Source organism: Saimiri boliviensis, chromosome X (assembly GCF_048565385.1).
Source record: "Saimiri boliviensis isolate mSaiBol1 chromosome X, mSaiBol1.pri, whole genome shotgun sequence".
Lineage (NCBI taxonomy): Eukaryota > Metazoa > Chordata > Mammalia > Primates > Cebidae > Saimiri > Saimiri boliviensis.
In genome coordinates this window covers 61,425,995-61,439,271 of record NC_133470.1, presented here as the reverse complement: position 1 = coordinate 61,439,271, position 13,277 = coordinate 61,425,995, and the positions used below count along the sequence as shown (strand labels likewise).

Sequence of the window (13,277 nt, the reverse complement as noted above, 5' to 3'; positions counted from 1 at the left end):
GCCAAGTCATCATTCAGTCATTCAGCAGCATTAGCCTCTTCATAATTTTAATCATGTCTCCTGGCTACCTCTTTGCATTATCAAACTAAAAAAAACTTCTTTTTTTTTGGAGCCTGCCACTGATGGTTTAATTGCCTTTCTTTGTTCCCCTTAAGCTCTCTGCTGTCCTTGAGATGTGCAGATCAGAGCTGCTTATGTAACTTTACCAATAAAGATATCCTGCAGTTCTATGTAAAAGGAGAATTGTTTTGTTTTTCTTTTAATCCCCTTCTTAGTAGTGCCCGATTTTGTTGCCCCTTTTTTTTTTTTTTTTTTTTTTACCATAACAGGAAAACTAAGTCGTTCTCTTCAGTGCACTATCCATAGTGTTTTCTAGAGCCCTTTGCTGGGTCTTAATTGAAAGGTCAGCACTCATCATCCTGCAAGCATAGTTTGTAATATCTAGTGCTTCCTAAATGGATCACCTTACATGTGGTCCTATTGAAGCTTATCTGCTAATCACAAAACCTCCTAAGATCTTCCTTTATCTCCCATCAGCTTGGTATTTCACTGCCTGGGAAAGCTGAGTATTATCTGCAGACTTGAGGATTTCCCAGTGCCTACCCCCAAGGAAGTCTACTATTTATCCTTCTTCAGTCAGAAAAAATATCTGTTTCTATCCTATATTTTCTTTTTTTTTTTCTGTAGACCAGTTTCTACTACATGATAAAAAAATATTTAAAATTATTTTATATCCCATGGTAATTCATGTTTTAAAATAGCCTTGGCATCAAACTTAATCAGAAGCATTTTTTAAAGTAAGTTTAGCTCCAAGGAAAAGATCTGTAGACGATTACACATGATTTCCCTTTACAAAAACCATGATGCCACCCACAACTCAATAGTTTGATGGCTTTTGTGTACAGGAGGCTATGATTTATTAAAGATTCTTCCAGCTTGCCTACTAAAGAACCAGACACTCATCAGTTTATAGTTTCCAGGGCCCCTGTACCTGTGGAGCCACGTTGGCAATGCAAGCCACACAGTGATTGTTGAGAATAACAGGTTCCAGGTTTTCATTAGAGGTATAATAATGTTTTCCCTTTGTTTTCCTTCAGAAGTCAAGTCTGGTCAGGCTATTATATGAAGGCACCTCTGATTCTAAAGATGCCAAGGCTTCCTGGTCCAAACATCTCTCCCATCTGTTGGATTAATACCTGAAATTCCTTTAACAGGAAACATAACTTTTATTCTACAATTAGAAATAGTCCTTAAAATGAAATTTTGGCACAACCTCTCATCCTTACCCCTGCTCTACCATAGAAGTATAGTTTCACAGCATGTTTTTTTTGGGAGGTGTGGACCGTGTCTTCCCCTGTTGCCCAGGCTGGAGGGCAATGGCATGATCATGCTCACTATAGCCTTGAACTACTGGGTTCAAGTGATCCTCTTGCCTCAGCCCCCCAAGTAGCTGGGATGAACAGGCATGCAATACCACGTCTGGCTAATTTAAAAAAAAAAGTTTAGTAGAGATGAGGTATAGCTTCACAGTACCATTTTTGACAGTGAATTGTAGTTCTGTAGGATGAAATGGCCCCCATCTCACAATGTAAACAAGAACAATGTACATCTCACAATGTAAATGAGAACGTGGTCAGAGCATGAGCTCACTGAGGAGCAGGAATTGCATAGTGGAGCAGTAGAGGGAAAGAGGTACCAAAAACCACAATGATCTTTGCAAAAAGTTTTGCACAGAGCCACCCCTGGTAACTAGATCACTCAGTCCCAGGTATTATGCTTTTGAATACTTCTGGTATGTGGCTTGGAAACAGTCTGTTACACATTTGCCACTATTACTTCTGACCCTTATGCCTGCCTCAAAAGATATATTACATCCAAGATAGCCAAATAGGAACAGCTCTGGAGTACAGTTCCCAGAGAGAATGCAGAGGGTGAGTGATCACCACATTTCCAAACGAGTTTTTACTGCCCACAGACCAGGAGATTCCCAGTCAGAAGAGCACCACGAGTCTCCAGCATGGCTCTTTCAGCCAGTGCAGCAGGACTCCTCACAAAAACTCATACAAATCTGGGTGGCCATTTCAACTGGTGTCTGGAATGCCTGGGAGACAGAGTCACCCATTCCACTGAAAAAAAGAGGGCTGAAATAGGGAGCCAGCTGATTTGGCTTGGCAGGTCCCACCCCTACAAAGACCAGCAATCTGAAATGCTCTGGATTGAGAGTTTCACAGCAAGCACAGCCGGACCCAGGATGGACCAGCTCTGTCAGGAGAAGGGCGTCTGCCATTATCGAGGCAGTACGCCATTACGGAGGCAATCCACCATTACCAAAGCAGTCTGCCATTACAGAGACAATCCACTATTACTGAGGCAGACCGCCATTACTGAGGCAGACCACCATTACCAAGGGAGTTCTAACTATACCTCTATAAACAAAACCAGAAGGAAGTTCACACAGCAGCTGAGCAGAGCCCACCACAGCTTAGCAACACCTCTGCTGGCAGACTGTGACTAGGCTACCTACTTGCTGGACAGGGCATGTCTGAAAAAAGGCAGCACCACATCAGGAACTTATAAATAAAGCCCCACCTTCCCAGGACAGAGCACTGGGAAAAAAAGCGGTTATGAGTTCTGCTGCAGCAGACTTAAACATACCTACCCAGTAGCTCTGAATGGAATAATGGAGCTCACAGCTCAGCACTTGAGCTCCTATAAGGGACAGACTGTCTCCTCAAGCAGCTCCCTGACCCCTGAATATCTAAAGAGACACCTCATAAAGGTGAGCTCAGGCTGATATCTGGCAGGTATCCTTCTGGAACAAAGATAACAGAGAAGAAACCGGCAGCAAACCTTACTGTTCTGCAGCTGCCGCAGGTGATCCCCAGGCAACCAGGAACTTGAGTGGACCTCCAGCAGTCGTACAGCAGAGGGACCTGACTGTTAGAAGGAAAACTAAAAAACAGAAATAACTTCATCATCAACAAAAAGAACGTCCACTCAGAGACCCCATCCAAAAGTCACCAACTACAAAGACCACAGGTAGATAAATCCACAAAGATGGGAAGAAACCAGTGCAAAAAGGGTGAAAACACCCAAAACCAGAATAGCTCTCCTCCTCGAAGGGATCACACCTCCTCACCAGCAAGGGAACAAGGCTGGAGAATGAGTCTGATGAATTCACTGAAACATGCTTCAGAAAGTGGGTAATAACAAACTTCTCTGAACTAAAAGAACATGTTCTAACTCAATGCAAGAAACTAAGAACCTTGAAAAAAGGATTGACAAAATGCTAACAAGAATAAACAGCTTAGAGAAGAATATAAATGAATTGATAGAGCTGAAAAACACAACACAAGAACTACGCAAAGCATACACAAGTTTCAGTAGCTAAATCAACCAAGTAGATGAAAGGATATCAGAGATTGAAGATCAATGCAATGAAATAAAATGAAAAGGCAAGATTAGAAAAAAAAAAAAAGAATAAAAAGAAATGAACAAAGCCTCCAAGAAATATGGGATTATGTGAAAAGACCTAATATATGTTTGATAGGTGTACCTGAATGTGATGAAGAGAATGAATCCAAGCTGGAAAACACTCTTCAGGATATTATCCAGCAGAACTTCCCCAACCTAGCAAGCCAGGCCACCATTCAAGTCCGGGAAATACAGAAAACACCACAAAGATATTCCTCAAGAAGAGCAACCCCAAAGCACATAATAATCAGATTCACCATGGTTGAAATAAAGGAAAAAAATGCTAAGGGAAGCCAGAGAAAAAGGTTAAGTTACCCACAAAGGGAAGCCCATCAGACTCACAGTGGATCTCTCAGCAGAAACCCTACAAGCCAGAAGAGAGCGGGGGTCAATATTCAACATGCTTAAAGAAAAGAACTTTCAACCTAGAATTTCATATCCAGCCAAACTAAGCTTCATAAGCAAAGGAGAAATAAAATCCTTTATGAACAAGCAATTGCTCAGAGATTTCATGACCACCAGGTCTGCCTTAAAAGAGCTCCTGAAAGAAGCACTAAACATAGAAAGGAACAACCAGTACCAGCCACTCCAAAAACATACCAAATGGTAAAGAGCATTAACACCATGAAGAAACTGTGTCAACTAATGGGCAAAACAGCCAGCTAGCATCAAAATGGCAGGATCAAATTCACACATAACAGTATTAACCTTAAATGTAAATGAGCTAAATGCCCCAATCAAAAGACACAGACTGGCAAATTGGATAAAAAGTCAAAACCCATCAGTGTGCTGTATCCAGGAAACCCATCTCACATGCAAGGATACACAAAGGCTCAAAATAAAGGGATGGAGGAAGATTTACCAAGCAAATGGAGAGCAAAAAAAAAGCAGGAGTTGCAATCCTCATCTCTGATAAAATAGACTTTAAAGCAACAAAGACCAAAAGAGACAAAGAAGGACAGTACATAATGGTAAAAGGATCAATGCAACAAGAAGAGCTAAAGATCCTAAATATATATGCACCTAATACAGGAGCACCCAGATACACAAAGCAAGTTCTTAATGACCTACAAAGAGACTTAGACTCCCATACAATAATAGCAGGAGACTTTGACACTCCACTGTCAATATTAGACAGACCAATGAGACAGAAAATTAACAAGGATATCCAGGACTTGAACTCAAGCCTGGACCAGGCAAACCTAATAGACATTTACAGAACTCTCCACTCCAATCCATGGAATATACATTCTTCTGACCACCACATCACACTTACTTTAAAATTGAACACATAATTGAAAGTATATCACTACTCAGCAAATGCAAAAGAACAAAATTATAACAAACAGTCTCTCAGACCACAGTGCAATCAAATTAGAACTCAGGATTAAGAAACTAACTCAGAACCACACAACTTCATGGAAATGGAAAAACTGGCTCTTGAATGTTGACTGGATAAACAATGAAATGAAGGCAGAAATAAAGATGCTCTTCAAAACCAATGAGAGAAGACACAATGTACCAGAATCTCTGGGACACACTTAAAGCAGTGTCGAGAGGAAAATGTATAGCAATAAATGCCGACATGAGGAGCAAGGGAATATCTAAAATCGACATCCTGTCATCAAAATTGAAAGAGTTAGAGGGGCAAGTTCAAAAAAATTCAAAAGCTAGCAGAAGACAAGAAATAACTAAGATCAGAGCAGAAATGAAGGAAATAGAGACACAAAAAACCCTTCAAAAATTAATAAATCCAGGCACTGGTTTTTTGAAAAGATCAACAAAATAGACCACTAGCCAGATTAATAAAAAAGAAAAGAGAGAATAATCAACTAGATGCAATAAAAACGATAAAAGGGATATCACCACCAATTCCACAGAAATACAAACTACCATCAGAGATTACTACAAACAACTCTATACACATAAACCAGTAAACCTGGAAGAAATGGATAAATTCCTGGACACTTGCACCCTCCCAAGCCTAAACCAGGAAGAAGTCAAAACCCTGAATAGAACAATAACAAGGGCTGAAGTTGAGACGGCAATTTTTAGCCTACCTACCCAAAAAAGCCTGGGTGCAGATGGGTTCACAGTTGAATTCTACCAGATATAAAAAGAGGGGCTGGTACCATTCCTTCTGAAACTATTACAAACAATCCAAAAAGAGGGAATCCTTCCCAAATCATTTTATGAGACCAACATCATCCTGATACCAAAGCCCGGCAGAGACTCAACAAGAAAAGAAAACTTCACGCCAATATCCATGATGAACATAGATGAAAAAATCTTCAATAAAATACTGGCAAACAGAATGCAACAGCACATCAAAAAGCTTATCCATCACAATCAAGTAGGCTTCATCCTAAGGATGCAAGTCTGGTTCAACATATGCAAGTCTATAAAGGTAATTCACCACATAAACAGAACCAAAGATAAAAACCACATGATCAGCTCAATAGATGCAGAGAAGGCCCTCAACAAAATTCAACACCCCTTTATGCTAAAAACTCTCAATAAACTAGGTATCAATGGAAAGTATCTCAAAATAATAAAAGCTATTTATGACAAACCAACAGCCAATATCATACTTAATGGGCAAAAACTGGAAGCATCCCATTTGAAATGTGGCACTAGACAAAGATGCCCTCTCTCACCACTCCTATTCAATATAGTATTGGAAGTTCTAGCCAGAGCAATCAGGCAAGAAAAAGAAATGAAGTATATTCAATTAGGAAAGGAGGAAGTCGAATTGTCTCTATTTGCAGATGACATGATTGTATATTTACAAGACCCCATCATCTCAGCCAAAATCTCCTGAAACTCATAAGGAACTTCAGCAAAGTCTCAGGATACAAAATCAATCTGCAGAAATCACAAGCATTCCTTTACACCAATAACCAACTTAGAGCCAAATCAAGAATTAACTGCCATTCACAATTGCTGCAAAGAGAATAAGATAACTAGAAATACAACTAACAAAGGATATAAAGGACCTCTTCAAGGAGAACTACAAACCACTGCTCAAGGAAATAAGAGAGGACACAAACAGATGGAAAAACATTCCATGCTCATGTTTAGGAAGAATCAATATTATTAAAAAGGTCATACTGCCCAACATAATTTATAGATTCAATGCTATCCCCATCAAGCTACCTATGACCCTCTTCACAGAACTGGAAAAAAACACCTTAAACTTCATATGGAACCAAAAGAGAGCCCGCATAGCCAAGTCAATTCTAAGCAAAAAGAACAAAGCTGAAGGCATCTCGCTGCCTGACTTCAAACTATACTACAAGGCCACAGTAATCAAGACAGCATGGTACTGTTACCAAAACAGAGCTATAAACGAATGGAACAGAACAGACGCCCTGGAGGCAATGCTAGACATCTACAACCATCTGGTCTTTGACAAACTGGACAAAAACAAGCAATGGGGAAAAGATTCCCTGTTTAATAAATTGTGTTGGAAAAACTGGCTAGCCATGTGCACAAAGCAGAAACTGGACCCCTTCCTGACACCTTACACTAAAATTAACTCCAGATGGATTAAAGATCTAAACATAAGACCTAAAACCATAAAAACTCTAGAAGAAAACCTAGGCAAAACAATTCAGGACATAGGCATAGGCATAGGCAAGGACTTCATGACTAAAACATGAAAAGCAATGGCAACAAAAGCCAAAATAGACAAATGGGATCTAATCAAACTCCAGAGCTTCTGCACAGCAACGGCAACTATCATTAGAGTGAACCAGCAACCAAGGGAATATGGGAAAAACATTTTGCAATCTACTCCTCTGACAAAAGGCTAATATCCAGAATCTACAAAGAACTACAAGAGATTTACAAGAAAGACACAAACAAACCAATTCAAAAGTGGGCAAAGGATATGAACAGACACTTTTTAAAAGAAGAAATAGATGAGGCCAACAAACATGAAAAAATGCTCATTATCACAGGTCATTAGAAAAATGCAAATCAAAACCCCATTGAGATACCATCTCATGCCAGTTAGAATGCGATCATTAAAAATCTGGAGACAACAGATGCTGGAGAGTATGTGGAGAAATAGTAACACTTTTACATTGTTGGTGGGAGGGTAAATTAGTTCAACCGTTTTGGAAGACAGTGTGGTAATTCCTCAAGGACCTAGAAATAGAAATTCCATTTGACACAGCAATCCTATTACTGGGTATATATCCAAAGGATTATAAATTGTTCTATTATAAAGACACATGCACATGTAAGTTCATTGCAGCAGTGTTTACAATAGCAAAGATGTGGAACCTACCCAAATGCCCATTGATGATAGACTGGACAAGGAAAATGTGGCACATATACACCATGGAATACTATGCAGCCATCAAAAACAATGAGTTCATGTCCTTTGTAGGGACATGGATGAATCTGGAAACCATCATTCTCAGCAAACTGACACAAGTACAGAAAATCCAACACCGCATGTTCTCACTCATAGGCGGATGTTGAACAATGAGAACACGTAGACACAGGGAAGGCAGCATCACACACTGGGGTTTGTTGGGGCAGACTAGGGGAGGGACAGCGGGAGGTACGGTGTTGGGGAGGGATAACATGAGGAGAAATGCCAGATATAGGTGATGGGGATAGAGGCAGAAAACCATATTGCCATGTATGTACCTGTGCAACAATTCTGCATGTTCTGCACATGTACCCAAGAACCTAAAGTGCAATACAATATATTTTTTAGAAAAAGATATGTTACACAAAGGAATGACATAATCTTTTTATAAAAAGTCATTCAGTTTACTATCTCCTTTTCATCCTTTTATTTCATGTCCCCACTGGTTCTCTGGCTCACTCCTTGTGATATGTAAAGGACCTCTTATTGCTGCTTCACTTACAAGATGCTCTCATTTTTATTTGCCAAGCAATTTCTAGTTTGCTCATGAATTGCTCCTGTTCCCTTTTCCTTCTTTCTTCTTTCCTTTACTTTTCTTCCTTCCTTCCTTTCTTGTCTTTTCTCTTCCTTTTCTTCTTTTCCTTCCTTTTCTTCATTTGTTCTTCCCTTCCTCCCTTTCTCTCTTCCTCCTTTCCTTTCTAAAATGTTTTGTCCTCTGCTATAGCCTTTTTTACTTTGCCAGCTAGTCAGGCAAGAACTTACTGGTTTTAGTTTAAGCTTGAATGTACCCCCTTCATTTAAAAATTGGCTTAGAGTTTCTTTTTGTAATAGACTGGACATGGACTATTTACAGGAACATTTTCTAACACCAAAAGACCTCAAGGTCCATTTTATATAAAAGACAAATTTCACAGTTAGAGCTGTCTAGGTCATTCAATTCTAAGGGCAAGGGCCACTAATTCCCAAAGTCTTCCTATAATTTTCATGGGAACTGTTAGAGTTGGTATCGCTAGTAGGACCCTGTTTTTATTAGCATAAAGGAACATCATCAACATTGCTCTGGTAAGCACACCTCCTTTTTCAAATGGAAGCTTATAGTCTAAGTATAGAGATGATAGAGGTATATTATATTTTTGATGTATGTGAAGGCCTAAACCTGACCCCACCACCACCCCATCACTGGGCCACAGACACATATACCCATGAAGGTTGGTGGGAAAGAGAGGCTGCCTTGCAAAAGGGAAGGTTTGCTAATTCCCAAGTTTTGTCATCTGAAACAGGAAATATTACACTGCCTATGTTTAACCTGTTTACTCTCTAAGTATAATACATTTGAATGCAATCTAAGATAGTCTTAATAATGTTTAATCTATTACTAAAACTCTGTGTTGATGACTTTGGGAGCATTTGTAGTTTAGGATTCTGAGAGAAAGGGACAATAGCAAGCATGGCCTTGCTGTTGGTTAAAGGGAGGTTTTGATAAATAGTATGACCCTACTCTGAAATCGCAAATCTTTCAGGGTGTCCCAACTACGTTCCCACTTTGAACTTCCGTGACATATGTGAAGTGTGAATGAAGAAATTTAGAATTGTGCTGATACTTCTTAATTCCCATCTGACCTATGAAAGTATTCTTTACTAAATATCTGATTATCAGTAGGTATTGCATAAGAAAACCATATATAAAGTGCTTATAATGTGTATGGGTGAAGTTGACAGTTCAAAGTTTTTAAAAACGATCACATTTTATTAAGAATATTCAACTATCCAACTTAGTAAGAAATACAGACATTAAAAAAATATTTCACCAAAAGGAAGATACATTTTTAAACAGACTTCTCAAGAAATAGGATGTATAAAAGATTCTATTAAACTGGAGTTCGCATTCAGTAGCAGTCTTTATATCTATATATACAAAACTCCACTAGTTAGAGCTACCAACCCAACCAGAAACATAACCTTACTCTAGTGAACCAGAATTCATAATGGTAGTCATTAAAATAAGAATCTACCTGTATTTGGTCCTTGGCCCATTTGCCTTGAGTTCTATGGCTTATATTATATAGCTCAAAATTGAAAGAAACCTTTTCCTCCCCATCAAAGACTATTAACTTAAAAAAAATTCAGAGACTCCAGAAGTGAATAAACAACTTAAGATTTGTACCTCTTTCCTTTTATGAGAGAAATATTGTACTTTGCTATTTTAAAAAATTATTTTATAGTTCTTCAACTACTTTTGTGGAACATTAATTCTGCTGTTAATGGCCTTACCAGAGTAGGCTACCCAGAAAGAATTTGCTCTCTAGGACAACAGCTAAGTCATTAAAGGAATAGCTCATTTAAGTCTAAGTTTTTATTCCTGGATAGAATCTTTTTGTCTACCTATACTGAGCCCTACTGATAGCCAACAAGGAAGAAAAAAAATTACTAATGCCGACTGTAGTATATTTTTATTATATGTTTATGGCAAGAGAATTTTCCTTAGGCTCTGTCATTGTATCTGAAATATATGGCAGTGGTGTTTTAGGCATAGGATCAATTCCTGGGGCCTGGGACAAAAATTCAGGTCTCTGAAGCCACTCTGACCTTCCTACAAAAGAATTGAGCACCTCAAGTCACTTTATAGGTGTGTTAGTCTTTTGCATTGCTATAAAGGAATACCTGAGAAGTTATTTATAAATAATAAGCAGTTAATTTGGCTCACAGTTCTGCAGACTGTAAAAGCAGGGTGCTAGCATCTGCTCAGCTTCTGGTGAGTCCTCAGGAAGCTTACAATCATGATGAAAGGCAAAGGAGGAGTCACCATATCACACAGCAAGAGGGAACAAGAGACAAAGGAGGAAGTTTCAGGTTGTTTTAAACAACCAGCTCTTATTAACTCATAAAGTGAAAACTAATGCATTACCATGAGGACAGCACCAAGCCATTCATGAAAGACCACTTCCAAGACCCTCCAGGGTGCAGGAACCTCATCTGCCTCATTTGCAAGTACTAGTCATGTAGACAATACATGTTTTTGTATTTTGGGGATGTGATTGAAATGTAATGGGAATGACATTCAACATGAGATTTGGAAAGGACACACATTCAAACTACCAGCTAGTGCTTGACTTACGACCATGATTGGTTCTGACAGATCGGTCATAACATGATTTGGTCATAAGTTGAGTAGGCTATATATACAGTACAGTACTGTGAAATGATGTTATAAAAATCTTTAAGTCATATTTTATCATACTTTTCTTTCATTATTGTTGTATATCATCATTTTCTTTGTTCATTTTATGCCATTTGTATCATCCCTACACCATTTTGTTTCTTATTTTTACATTTGTCAGGTTTAAGTAAAACACTGCATTACCAGTGCCACTGGTTTAATATTTGCAAAACATACAAAATTACAAAATACAGGTGCATACAAAAATACAAAGTACAGGTGTAAAAAATACCATAGGAAACATTTTCCCGATTGCAAAACATATCAAAATATATAAACATATACAAAACGTTTTATTGGCCGCTGGTGCTTGGCTGCGGATCGTTGATGTCATCATCTGAGGCAGCAATTTCTCCATTTTGTGGATGGGCCCGCTTCATTGCTTTGTTATAACTGTTGATCGCATGGGTGCAGAACCTTTCACAGCTTCAAGAATTCTTTCTTTATCTTTCAAAATCATCGACACAGTCGAGTGTGATAACTTCTTATCACGTGTGATCACATTCACTTTCTTTCTTCCTTCATACTGCTTAATTACCTTCATTTTCATTTCGAGATTGATGGCCTTCCTTTCCTTCTTGGCAGGCTGAGGCATAGACAAAGACAATTTCCTCTTGGTAGACATCTTGGGAGGGGTTTGATGAAAAATATCCAAGACACAAAACATATATTGCTGTACCGAGTCTGGGATAACAGTTGAAATGGTGCACGCGGAGGTGGTAGTGCTGCCGGAAGCTGGTCTGCACTGTCGTACACCCAGCTGGGCAACGTTTGCACTGCCAGACGCGGAGCAGTCGTGGCTAGCGATTGTGGTCGTAAAGTCGAATGATCGTAAGTTGCATAGGTCATAAGTCGATCAATACCTGTATATTAATAGGGTTTTAAAAACAACCACAAGAAGAAGAGTTGGGGGAGGAGCTACCAAGCTACATAATTTTTGTTTGCCTGATACTGTACTTAACATTTGACATGCATTTCTGTGTGTGTATCTTTAAGTATAATAAAAGTATTTTATTCATTCATTTGGTTAAAAAATGTTTTGTCTACTCTATGACAGGTACTTGCAAATGAGACAGATGAGGCTCCTGAACCCTGGAGCTTAGCTCTAAGGGCACCCTTGCCTGTGCCAGTAATTACACTAAACATTTACATTGTTTCATTTGATCCCTGTAGCAATCTATAATACCTACAAAGTAGCTATTATTATTCCAGTTTTACAATGGGAATTGTAATAAGTTCTGATTTCTCATGAGAAATGAGAAAACTGTAGAAAAGATTTACTTGCTTAAGGTCTCACAATTAGTAAATGGTGAAGCCTGAGTTTGAACCCATATCTGCCTGCCTCTTAACTATTGACTATATTGTCCCCAAAGTGTCACATGGAAGTGAGAAACTTATTGGTTGCAAACAAAGAAAAAAATACCATCCCCAGGACTTCTTGGAAAATTTTATCTCAGAGGATTGCAGAAAATTCCCCCCATAAAAAGAAACCATTTAACTATGCAAATGAACCACCTGATTCATAGTATAGGCAAATCCATTGTGTTTGTTCATGAAAGTGCAACTTAGATTTTTGTCCAAAAAAGAATTGTTTAATCCCAAGAATTTAATTTGTAATTTTATACATAGAAAACAAGAAAAAACATTGCCAGAATTAACTTCTTAGGTTTTAAATTTCTAAGTCTGAAAACATGGAGACTCTGTAAATACACCTTTCCCTTCATCTCCTTTTTTTTTCTTTTTTTCTTTTTTTTTTAATTTAGGTTCTGAGGTACATGTACAGATCAGGCAGGATTGTTGCATAGGTACCTACATGGCAAGGTGGTTTGCTGCCTTCCTCCCCTGATTACCTATATCTGGTATTTCTCCCCACATTATCCCTCCCCACCCCCCACATTCCCTCCCCTAGTCCCCCGCAACTGACCGCAGTGTGTGATGTTCCCCTCCCTGTGTCCATGTGTTCTAATCGTTCAGTACCAACCTGTGAATGATACCATGCAGTGTTTGATTTTCTGTTCTTGTATCAGTTTGCTGAGAATGATGATTTCCAGATTAATCCATGTCCTTATGAAGGACACGAACTCATCATTTATTATGGCTGCATAGTATTCCATGGTGTATATGTGCCACGTTTTCTTTATCCAGTCTGTTGTTCATGGACATTTGGGTTGGTTCCAGGTCTTTGCTATTGTACACAGTGCC

At 38.8% G+C, this 13,277-nt stretch overlaps 1 protein-coding gene across 6 annotated transcripts in view; it reads left to right on the top strand.

Annotated features, from left to right (window-relative positions):
- HDAC8 (histone deacetylase 8) overlaps positions 1 to 13,277 on the top strand; it is a 255,073-nt gene that overhangs the window by 84,589 nt on the left and 157,207 nt on the right. The gene's annotated exons all lie outside the window — the stretch shown is intronic.